Below are 12,288 nucleotides of genomic sequence, written 5' to 3'. Positions count from 1 at the left end.
GCTAAAAGCAATGGATGAATAATTTAAATAGCTAATAATAATGAGCCACTGGTGTAAGAAGATAAGTCTGTTAAAGAGTTTGTCCCGACATGTCTTTAGCTACAGAGTGGCCACAAACACAGTTTTGGTGATTCTTTTTTGCTTTATTTTAGTAAAATGGCATTTCTAGCCGAATTATCAAAGGTCATAAAAGTTAGCTGTTGAAAAGGAGCTACAGGCTATTTGAAGTTTAATTTCTTTGCATGTGTAGCTCTTATGTTTAGTCCTGATAAAATTCTCAATGTGTCCTCGTACGCCATGTCTCGTCACGTTGCCTTGACTTCCCTCTATTCACACTTCCTGTGTCTGCCTCTCTGCCCATCCTGCCCAGTCTCCCCGTCTTCCTGCCTGCCACCCTCCCTGTTTCACACCTTGGACACAAAGCCAACTGCAACGTTGGTTTGGGAAACCTTTCTATACAGTAGGTTCACAATAACGCAGGGCCGCTTCTATCCAGACTGACATGGACACTGTGGCGCCGCCATATGAGCCACTTGTGGCTCTGGAATGAAGCCACCTAAAGATGTTGACAAGAGATCAACTTACTGAGTCTTGATCCAAACCTTTGAAAATTATGAACAAAGTGGCAAAACTGATCCAGCATCCAGTAGCTACAGTTTTTTTTTTTTAGTGCAGGTGACTGAACACCGTAGGTCAAATGAGGATAAACCAACCATGTGCAAACCTCAGACAGACCCCGACCAATCATGTGTGCTTTTGGCCTAATCCCAAAAAAAAAGTGTCTAGCCAAAATACAACACAGCTGAGACTGTTACAATCACGGGGTAATCACAAGAGAAGGGCACTAGTTGGTAGCTCTCCAGAGAGTGAAAAGGTAAACTGAGGAGGAGCAGAGATTGTTTGGCAGTTGGTGAGGGCTCCCATACATGAGCCCAATCTGTATGTGGAGTGTCGGGTTAATGCATTCCCAGACTGAGGTGGCATCTGCTGATGTTTGGGTGCCTTTAGGGCCGGTCAATGCAGCACTCTGTGCTTCAAACATACATTTCTACCAGATAAAAGGTTGGTGAGAGAAAGCCACTTTCTGCAAACCTTATAACTGTCATTTTAAAGAACATGCCAGCACTTGCGGATTCAGTTAACATTTTCTGCTGAGATAGCCCAGCCGATGAGCTTCAGGCTCTGCTGCAAACACCATGTTTTCAACTTAATGAAGTGGAAAAAAAATGTAGGGTGCAGAGGCTGCTGGCAGCTGTTATGAATTTTGATTTCTCCATACAGCTCGTCTTAGAAAAATTCTTGTAAATGTCGTGAGAGATCTCCCTTCAAAATGCAACGGGTTTCTCTGATGATTAAGAAAAAAAAAGTCTGCAGCACTCACTAGAATGTGACAAGCTGAAGGTCAAGACTCAAGACTCTAACTTAGGTTGATTAGCCCTCTAAATTTTCCATAAAAAACATTTCCATGTTAGGATGAACAACAGTTGCTCATTCAATCTTAGTTAAAGTGTGAAGAATGAAGGATGGAAAATGAGAGAGAACAGAAAAAAAGAAAAGTGAGTGGAGGGTATTAGTCATGTACGTACTTCCTGCTGTTATTGAGTAGCTCAGGCGGTCTGGAGCTCAGCCAGGCCAATTGTTACTCATTTAGTTGTCAAACAGCCATAGCCAAGAGGCCGCCACAGGCGAGGAGTGAAGTTTTACACTGGTGGAAATGCGAGACTTTATTTTAATGTTGTCATGTGAGTGTGCTTTTTGGAAACATGTGATCAACCCCTTGAGGTTAAAAATCAGGGGTAATTTGGTTTTGTTTTTTTTTTTTAGGTTCAAACTGCTGTGCACTTTAGGTGTGTCCAAAAAAACCATGCAGACGGAACTGCAGGCTCAGAAGCCCCTGTGTGCAGGTTTGTCACTCACGCCAGCTAATGCATTACAGTGGAACTGCATTAGTGCACATTATTATCTAAAAATACAACCCTAGGTTTACAGATAGAGAGAGCTGGAGGGAGATGGAAATATGGAGACAGTCAGACAACACTGAGATATTGAGTTACCATGACTGGCTGTCAAAGCTGAGCTCAGAAGCAGACTGGCTTGGGGCTATTATCGTCAGCTTTCTGTGAATCCAGATTGACATGACAAAGGGTACAGACAGAATAGAGAAGCAGTGCAGCACTGAAAGCAAAAGAGTGGTTATCGCGAATCACTAAGCAATTCAAGCTGCAAGAGATTTTTTTGACCACTTGGACCCTCCCAGTGGCATAAACAAAGCATAACATAAATAAACTGTGACGACAACACTGATTATCTATCTATCTGTTCAACGCGTATTATCAGCTTTTACACTGATATGTCAAAACTCTTTTAGCAAGACATCCAGCAGACCCAGAGGAACAATATCATTCAATTACAGCTGTGGCTTTGGCCAACATCAGCCCAATATTCACTTTCTTTACTGATTTAAAAAGAATATCCAGCTCCTAAGCAGCTAAAAGCTCCACTATGTTAGTGGTAGAGTGGATTATATTGCTTTTTTTGCTATAAACAGCTGCCTCCTGTATCTAGAAAGTATGCTAAGAGACTAATAAGACACAATCAAAAACATCAAACTGCAGGCAGGAAAACCAAAACAATGAGCTGAAAGACACAAAAATGCTAAAAAGAACTGCAGTCTGGTGTTAACTACTTGTGGGTTTGTCACTTATGGGCAACCCATTTCACATACTTTATCTATTGGTGTACTGTTGATCATTGTAGTGTTAGGTGTTGATAAATATTGTTCCTTACTATCTCTGTGCTATTCAGTTTACTTTAAAAAAGTGTTGCTGATGTTTGTTATTATAGTTAGTATTATGATTAACATTGGGTGTTAGACCACCTGGTTGCCATTAATTTACCAATTTATCATGGAAATTTAGTTCTGGCCAGCAACAGCAGACACATGTAACTGGGAATATCAGTGTCAGAGTGGGAGGAAAGCTGCTGTTTACTCTGGATTGGTCACTCATATTTCCTGTTCTATCGAACACTGTGCTGAGATAAATATTTGCAAAGGCGAGCCATGTGCACCCCCTTACTCCCGTTTCTGTAATACATCATCAGTCAGCAGATCAACAGTGTTTCCCAGTAGTCAAATCACATTTTCTCTGCCTTTTCATGTTGTTACATACCTAGAAAAGGAGTCTGTGGCTGTCATTTTACTTAGAATCGAGTATAATCAAGAAATGAAAAGTGTTTCAAAACATGTTCCAATGGACAAAGAACCGCTTGCGTAAAAGTGTGCCTAATTACTCAAATGTCATACGGAATCATGGGTGCCTCTTTGCTTGACTGCTGCTGAAACACATCAAGTTTTCTATGGCACTTTTCAAAATGTAGCAACAGCCAAACCAAATTAATATATTAAGATTGAAGAATGATTTGAAGTCATTTGATAAAATAATGATAAAAAATAAATGCTATTTTACGACTATTTTCATTTACCACATCCAGTTAGTTATTTTTTTTTGTCATTATCACTTTTTCTTTAACCTTTGAGGACTTATTTTTTTTATAATGTTATTTTATATTGACACTGTCTCAATATTATCATATCTGACAGAAATTCCTTGAACTTTAAAACAATTTTATATCCACTGTATGCCAGAAGAAGACTTGATCCAATTTTGTGATTGGGTTAAATTACTCCAGCTGCTTCAATACAGGTCTGCACAGTTGCCATGTGTGAGGTTATAGAAAAATGAGGCTTGACTTCCTAACAACCAAACCAACACAGTCCTCCACCACTTCAGATCATGAGCTTGATCGATTACTCCTCACACGAGCTCAGAAAAACACTCTCCGCCACAACTGTGTATGTTCCTATAATCAGTGACAGTTCTGTTTGTCCAGGTGTGTCATTGAAAGAAAACTCCATTAAGTCCCCTTACAAGCATGTGTGGAGTGTAGGCCTGCATGTGTTAGCATTTAAAAGCATAAGAGTGTGTGTTTCCTCAGTGATGTGGGAGTAAATGTGCTGTGCCATGGTGATTTGTGCTAAGACACCTGCAGTCCCCAATCTTTCTCTGTCCTCATCTGTAACCTCTCCTCACCACAACATGCATCTTTTTCTTAATGATTTTTAATAATTCTACTCGTCATTCACTCGCTGCTCTGCTCCCTCCCTTTTCTCCTTCCCCTCCTCCACTTCATCTCTGTCTTCCAGCACAGGATGCTCAGTGGTTGGTTTGGCTGGAGGGATTCCTGGCAGAGTGATTTGATTGTGATGTAATGTAAATCACATTGCCAGGGATTTCCAACCAGCTACAGCTGAAAACCCGTGCAAGCCTCCTATACCTGACGGCTGTTCAGTAACACCCACGTTAGCTGGAGTCACTGGCCTAAATCCTTGTATATTCAGCCCTATGGTCTTTGTGCAGCTGTTCAACGTTTTCAGTTAAATGACACTCTGCTCATGTCTACAAGTACAGTATATGGTAAATATTAAGCTACTGACAGCTGTTTAGTTTAGATTAGCATAATGATTGGAAAAAGGGGGAAACCGCTAAACTGCACTTTCTAAAAGTAAACCACCACCTCTCAAGTTCAATAATTAATTCATTCTATATAATTTTTTTCAAGGCAACATTAACCACTATAAAAACTACATGATGTGGTTTAACAGGGATTATCTACCAGACAGTTTTAGTTTTGTGAAGTAACTTCCTAAAGCTTTTCTTGGTTGCCTGGCATCTTATGATAACAAGACACCAGGTTTTTACATTTCGCTTTTTATATTGAAGAACAAGCTATAACATGTTGATTTCTGAGATGTAGAGGTGCTGGGACTGTAGGTGGTACTTTGTTCCCTTCAACAAGGCAGGCACATTGTTTAGCCCTTGTTTCTTATTCATCTGCTGCCAGTAGCTTTATATAGATACTGTACAGACATGAGAGCCATACTGTTGTTCTCATCCAATTCTTGCCAAAGCGAATACTGTTAGTAGCGTTCGTGTCTGTTCCTAAAGGTCTGCATTAGAAAATGTATGACAGATGAGGACAACCAGTGCCATCCAGATGCCTTTAGTGTATGCTGATCTAGAGTTTGCTGGAGGTGCAGGACTTAGCTCGCTCCGTGAACAGTTCAGTGAAAGCCTGTGTTCACAGTGGCTAAGTTCCGCTCCTCACAAACCATTCCAGCTTTTAAGTCCCACTTCTGCAACAGCTGTTACAAGTCAACATGGAATCAAAGCTTTATATGAAATTATGTGATGCTACAACCCAGCTTTGTATTGTATTTAGGAAATAAACATATGAATCACTGTTGGGTTTTGTGGTTCATCTTCCGAACTTCCCACTCCCAATTATATGAATGTTTTCCTTAAAGCATTGTTGGTTGTATAACTACCATTATGTAGAAGACATACAATGTTTGCTCGCAGGCCATTCGTGTCATGGTAATAATATATTTCTTCATATTGTTGGATAGCACATAAGATGTTTAGGAATGCCTCCTCTTTCTTATCTGACCACCGCTTTTATTTTTTCTGTCAACAGACAGAAGAAAAACTGCATTACTCTGTCCATTGTCTGAGGAGATCAAGACGAGGATCATAAAAAAAAATAAAGATGGGTAAGAGAAGAGGCAGGAGGGCTTACTCATACAGGAAGGAAGTACAGGAAATGTCCCATCGGGAAAACAAGTAGCAATGTAATTGTGAACCATTTACTGAGTGGGTGGCCATGAAGGGAAAGCATTTATTGTGTATATCTGTCTGTGTGTGTGTGTGTGTGTGTGTGTGTAATCTACAAGTAAACATGCAGTAACTCATGTATGTAAGAAAAAAGATATTCGTAAATGATGCCTGACAATTTTGAGATTTGAAGATGTTCAAATGTTTTCAGACTGTGATTTACCATATTCACACTGGAATACACACTGAACAGTACAGAGTCAACATCACTCTTCTGATTGGTTAAGGGTATACTGAATGTTTATTATGCACACAGACAAAACATTTTTCCCCATCACAGGCCAAATCAAATGGACAGTATAGTTCAATCTATGCATATTTTCAACTTAAAATAATTTATAATAGGGTCTCTAAATGTTATAAATGTTTTCTAATCATATGGCTGAATTTTCTCAAAAGAGTAAAAATATTGCAAATTCTTTGTCTGACTTTTAAATAGCCTTTGTTTTAAAGTGTTTCAATATTTTGTTCTCTTCCCTTTCAATCCTACTTTATTTATTGACTATATGTTTTTATGTTAACTGTATTTATTTTGTCCAGGTTTTACTGTGTTATCTAGTGAAAGACAAATATAAATTTCACTATACAAATATGACACTATTTATGCACTCATGTCAGAAATACCACTATAGATGTAAGTGAGTGAGTAAATGTTTTTTTGTAATTGAGTGAACTGACAAATTAAACTGAATTTTAAAAGCCCCTTTATGAGACTTTCATATGAACTGAAAGAAATATGAGTGCATTTTGTTTTAAGATAAGAAGGTGTATGACACAATCACCATTATCTGTCCAGATGTCCTGAGGCAGTATACCTATTGTTTGCTTCCCCTTGTGGTGGTAACAGAGTGGTGCAGGTGCTTGGGCTCAACCTCCTGTGCCTACTGAGCTGATAACAGTTGGATGTTAAACAAGCACTGGCTCAGTTCAGCAGGAACCGGAGTTAGGCCCTCTAGAAACAGCAACTCATTGGCATTCAGCTACAAAGGATCTTCTGTCCAACTATGACACCACAGCATGTGCTCAATAATCAACCTTATGTGTACTCAGTGTCTGCCATATATTACATTCTGTAATATACATAGCTGGCTTGTGTTTTCTCCTGATGAATGTGTACTTATTTCTTCACCCCTTTACATTTTTTCCACAAAGCCTCTTCAAGGCCATTATACAAATAGCAGAGTGTAATCATCTCTAATCCATGTTGAGGAAGTAGTGTAGAGAGCTCCCACAAATAGACCCACACGTCCTCTCTGAATTTAAACCTCTCACGTAAAGCTTGTGATGGAGGAAATCTGCTTCTGTTGGTTTGGTATGACTAAAAGATCACAGGAGCAGAGGTTTTTCCAGTTGTATTCTCAACATAGTACTGCACAAAGGTTCCCAGGAATGTGTCTTTGGGTGTCTTTCAAGCAATGCTGTGCATTTGTATAACTGACATGCATTCATTCAGTTTCTTCTGGCATGTCAAGCAAGATACATCAAACAAATAATTGAGAACATTAAATGGACAGTTTGATTGCTTGTGGTTGAAGGTAGCTAAGCACATTTGCTTAAGTGTGCAGAGATTTGAAGTACTTCTATATTACCTGAGTATTTTATGCTTCTTTGTACTTCTGCTTCATTTCAGAGGGAAGTATTTGGGGGAAGTGCTTTTTTGCTTTTACTGGATTTATCTGATAAACACTGTTTTTCGTCACTTTTTAGATTAAAATTTTAAAAATATGAAAACATTTTTAAGAAGCATCACACTGCTAAACAACAGTTGTCCTAAAAGATGAACTTCCCCTCTGAAGTTCTCTGTTTGGAAGTCAAATAAAATTATCCAATATTTCACAAAAACCTAGACAAAGACTAGAGAAAATTACAAAAACACGTTAAGGCTATTTGTGTATTGTTTTTATTTGTCCTTTTACCTGAATATTTTTTCTACCACTGCTTAAAAATCCATTAACATCTAATCCTGCATTGTGCAGAGATACAAGAAAAAAATCAGTGCATCATGGGTAAGACCTGCCACTTACGTGTACATCACTTCTTCAGCCCTTCGCTAAAGTCCAGTATTTGAACATCACTTGTGGTGGTGACGGGGATTCCCTCAGGGGGAAGTGTTGTGAGGAAGTCAGCATGATGGATCACACTGATGCACTGGGTTACTTCTGCTGAGCACAAGGCAGCCAAACCAAACACAGAAAACACTGAGCCACTGAGACATTTTTTTTTTAGCATTTTTCTGTTTCATTAGTATGAGTGAAGACTACATGCAACGTGGGCTGGGAACTGTGGTCAGAGACCAGAGACTGACTGTCACCAGCTATAAATGTATTGTCTCAATAATGCTTATTTTTTACTCATATTACTCAGTGGTATATAATAATTTGCATGACATACAGACAACATGTTGACATGACCTATGATGCATGTTTTTGGAGCTGAAATTGTCCCACAAACTTTCTACAAATGCAGAGTTCCACATTTAATACTGTTTTAAACAGATTTTTTCAATTTCTGTCACACCAGTGTGTCTATGTGTGTCTCAGCTAGAGAATTTGTTGTTTTATGTGATGTTATGTATACATGTGATGTACATGTATATGCCACATGTACAATACAGTACATATGGCAGGTGGAACTTACCACATGACAACATCATTATTTTAAAGCCAAAGTTAGAGCTTAGATAAACAAAATAGGCAACATTGATAAGTGATGCATTGTGAGTGAATTTTCAAGAAATTACACCTGATCTTTGCTGGTTTCCTCAGTCTACTAAAATAATAAATTGCATATTTTTTAGGTTTTTACTATGGGAAGGACATAAATGTTAAAACATGATAATGTGTGAAATTCTTTTCTCACCAATACAGACCAAAAACTTAATCAATCAATTGAGGAAAAAAAAAAAAAAAAAAAAAATCAGTCGATTAATCTATAATCAAAGTAGTTGTTAATGTAGCTTTAAATGTTCTGTCACCTCTACTAGCCAAAACAATCCAAACATGAGCCGTTCAGTAAAAAGTGTGTCATTTTTTGACTACTCCTGCTGCTCCTTAATGAGACATGTTGGTGATCTAACAAGTCCTCAGATGAAAGTAATGACAGATATACTCAGACTACTGTGTGACTGTGAATGTAAGAAAATCTTGACACAGCAAAAAAAACTTAATTGAATAAGTGACTGGCAGAATTTAACTTCTAGTCTAATTCAAAAGGCCTTAAGTCACTTCTGTATTCATACCCTCATTATCTGCTGCAAGCATATAATAATAATAATTTCCTTCTCTAATTAAAAAAATTAAGTACTGCATCAATGTTGCTGTAATAAAAAACAAAACAAAGTACTGGTAAAACCCAGAAACTGAGATATGTCCATTAATCAGAAAATTTTATAAGCGCTTCCTTGGAACTTTAATATTTGTACCAAGGTTTCACTCACCAATATGTTGTATATTTTAATTCAGTATGCTGGAGGAAACAAATATGTGCATAAAATATGAACTGTCAGTTTTGTGATTTTAACTGTGAAAAATTATTGATTTTAGAGATTGGTGTTGATAATGTTCCTGGTGTTAAACCTTACCTGCAAAAGAACAAGATAGTGTATGTGAGATTTTTCACACTTCATCCTTGTTCCTCTTTTCTGTCTGGAATCTACAGCTATGAATCATGTACCTCTTTCTTGTCTGTCGTCTGGCCTGTTTTATCAGCACACAAAAGCGCCACATTAATGTGCACACATGCATTTATAAACAAATCCGCATCTACACAAACTCTGCTCTCACATAACCCCCACTTTTCACAGGTAAAACCTGTTCCCACAAGTTTAAACAACACCGCACCAAAAAGGTTCATGTGAGTTACAGCTGGCTGCATTTTCACTCTGCTCTTTTAAAATGGTATCAATACATCAGCTGCATGGGGTTTGCTACGCCTTGCAAGATAGTAAAAATATATCTGTAACGTCACACTGAAGGAAAAGCCAGTTCGCGTGACAACAGATCATCTTCCCTGTCTGAGAAAAACCACAGCAACAGCTGTGTGTGTTTGTCTGTGCAATCTTTGTTCAATGTGAAAATAAATCATCAAGTGAGTATCAGGCTTGTTTGTGACAGCCTCAAACTTAAACCCTGTATGAGGTCTCAAATTTTGATAATTAGAATAGATTTATCCACATCTTCACACATGCCACTTGTGCGTTTCATAAACCATTTGTCATGTGTAATTAAAGGCTCAATGTGTAATATTTAGAGAGATGTATAAGAAGAAATGAAATATAATATTCAGAAATATGCTGTGATTAGTACCATATTTTCCGGACTATAAGTTGCACTTTTTTTTTTTTTTTTTTTAACTTTTCTGGCTTGTAATCTGACTTATATTTGAGTATTTGCGGTCATTTTGTCAAGTAGTCACTAGCATTAGATGGCACTCTTGACTCGACTGAGGATAACATTATACTGCCAAAAAAGAAAAAAAGCTTATGTTTACACCAAACTCGAATGCTGCCCAAAAGAAAGAGCTATACTGCAGACTTAAAAGCGCAGGTAATAAAGTATACAGCTGAAATAAAGTTTAGAGTGAGTGTCGACATTCAGACAACCTGAGAGAGTAGACGGACACGGAGGCCTCCTGGTTTTTTATAGGCTATAATCCGTATAATTAGAAATGCGACTTATACACTGAAGCGACTTATTATCCAAAAAATACTGTATGTTGTCACCAGAAAATACCAATTGGAATCTTAGAATAAGCCTTTTAAATCAACATAGGGAGCAGGTCTCCTTTCACGGAGGCAGCCATGTTGTGACTGGGCAAACCAAACACTGGCTCTAGACAGGGAATTATATTTTATTTTAAAAGTGACGGCCACCATATCCTCCTTCGCACCTAGAAACAGATTGGGGTGGGATATGACGGGTCGTCAGAGGGTTGCATTCTGCAGTTTCATCACTAGATGTCACTAAATCTCTCACATTTTAAACACTGCATCTTTAAACTGGACCAAGACTATCAAATACAAAACACTGTGACTCTTTAAACAAATATCAATTAGAACAAAACTGATAAGCTTTGGAAGCATTCGTTGGGTTTAGATTAACACGCATGAAAGAATGATCCAAACACAGCATTTTTAAGGCGTTACTGAAAGTTTTAAATGGCTGGAATAAAACTCTTTTAAATGTACCTGAACCTGAGTATATCTGGTATTCCTAATGAGTGTTCCCTTGCTAAGCCAAGATGAGAGATGAGATAAACAAAATATAGTCTGAGGCAATTTAAGCCTCTTTAATTAGTTTCACTGAGCAAAAAATCCTTTAACTAACAGAGAAATCATAAGATATTCCCTCTGACCTGAGTGCTTTTGTGAATTTTTTTTATTCTTAACTGGTTGCCAAAGCTTTAATCTTTGCATGTTTTCTGATTGGTTGTAATGCTTATATTTTAACATTGACGTTCATGGTGAAGTTCAAGGTTCTTACTAAAATGAAATGAATGATGGGAAAATAGTGTAGATAGTTGTTATAGGCTTTGACACTGCAAGCAAACAAGAATTTCGGTCCAGTCAAAGATGATGATTTATGATACAGCCTCAGGGACTCATTCTATAGGTGTACACTAGCAAAAAGGTGAGAATTATAAAATGTGGTCTATTTGAAATGCTCTATAAATCACTGAAGGAATGTTAGCAGCAAGAATCTGCAGAAGCCATGACAAGAGGTTTGCTGACTTTCCTATAAATATGGACTCCAATATTACAGGGATTTAATTATGTCCATGGATTCTGTGCAATTAGTTGAATAAGGTTTACATTTTTAAAATCATGTGCAGTATTATTTTCAGCAAGAGTTCTGATTTATAGTGAGTCAAAAAGACCCACTTTACACAACAGCTGCCACCCAGGGGGAAAAGCACTACTAAACTATTTCAGGCAAAGCAGTTTAACACAAGAGTTCACTTCATTATTCTTTTTCCAGTATTTAAATTGACAGCCTGGTGATAGTGCATGTGCCAAAAAGATAATGAGCTCATTCATGACAAAAATTACACACAATTAATGCCAATGCACACATTCCTGACAGCAGCATATGAAGGTTAACTAGAAGGCGGACAGATGCCGTGACATCACCTGTAAACAGATTGGTAGGAGTGTCACAAAACAGAAACAAAACAGAAACAGACAGCAGGATCAGCAACCTCATAACTTAACTGGTATTACTAAGCACACGGACACTGCTGGGCCAGAGCCAAGTTATCAGTTCACAAAATGTCTGCTAGCGCATGCAGCAAACATTTACTTTATCTTAGTGACATGAAGCAGTGTTCACTGGAGAATAAACCCATGAAATGTTTGTCCAACAGCACGACAGGGAAACCTTGCTTTATGCAAAATTGGATCTGAAGCTTCAAGTGCATGTTTGATGCTTCACCTGTGTTTTTGTGGCCTGCAGCTGATATGAACGTGGGAAGGGGTGCGCCACAAATACAAATTTTTGTCTAAAAAGTCATCCTACAGTGACCTTGGACTTCTGGCAGCCAGGAATGCTTATAGAAAATC

The sequence above is a fragment of the Mastacembelus armatus genome, chromosome 17, assembly GCF_900324485.2.
Source record: "Mastacembelus armatus chromosome 17, fMasArm1.2, whole genome shotgun sequence".
Lineage (NCBI taxonomy): Eukaryota > Metazoa > Chordata > Actinopteri > Synbranchiformes > Mastacembelidae > Mastacembelus > Mastacembelus armatus.
This window is presented reverse-complemented; position numbering follows the sequence as displayed.